The sequence below is a fragment of the Triticum dicoccoides genome, chromosome 5A (genome assembly GCF_002162155.2).
Source record: "Triticum dicoccoides isolate Atlit2015 ecotype Zavitan chromosome 5A, WEW_v2.0, whole genome shotgun sequence".
Taxonomy (NCBI): domain Eukaryota; kingdom Viridiplantae; phylum Streptophyta; class Magnoliopsida; order Poales; family Poaceae; genus Triticum; species Triticum dicoccoides.
The window spans coordinates 424,452,597-424,453,298 of record NC_041388.1 but is presented as its reverse complement, the minus strand read 5'-3'; positions in this window follow the sequence as shown (position 1 = coordinate 424,453,298).

Below are 702 nucleotides of genomic sequence, written 5' to 3'. Positions count from 1 at the left end.
GCCAGCCTCCCCCCTCTAGTCCTTTATATACTGAGGCAGAGGCACCCCAGAAACACACAAGTTGATCCACGTGATCTATTCCTTAGCCGTGTGCGGTGCCCCCAGCCACCATAGTCCTCGATAATACTGTAGCGGAGTTTAGGCGAAGCCCTGCTGCTGTAGTACATCAAGATCGTCACCATGCCGTCGTGCTGACGGAACTCTTCCCCGAGACTTTGTTGGATCGGAGTTCGGGGATCGTCATCGAGCTGAACGTGTGCTCAAACTCGGAGGTGTCGTAGTTTCGGTGCTTGATCGGTTGGATCGTGAAGACGTATGACTACTTCCTCTATGTTGTGTCAACGCTTCCGCAGTCGGTCTGCGTGGGTACGTAGACAGCACTCTCCCCTTTCTTTGTTGTGCATCACATGATCTTGCGTGTGCGTAGGAAATTTTTTGAAATTACTATGAAACCCAACAGTGGCATCCGGGCCTAGGTTTTATATGTTGATGTTATATGCACGAGTAGAACACAAATGAGTTGTGGGCGATATAAGTCATACTGCCTACCAGCATGTCATACTTTGGTTCGGCGGCATTGTTGGACGAGACGACCCGGACCAACATTACGCGTACGCTTACGCAAGACCGGTTCCCCCGACGTGCTTTGCACATAGGTGGCTTGCGTGCGACTGTCTCCCCAACTTTAGTTGAACCAAGTGT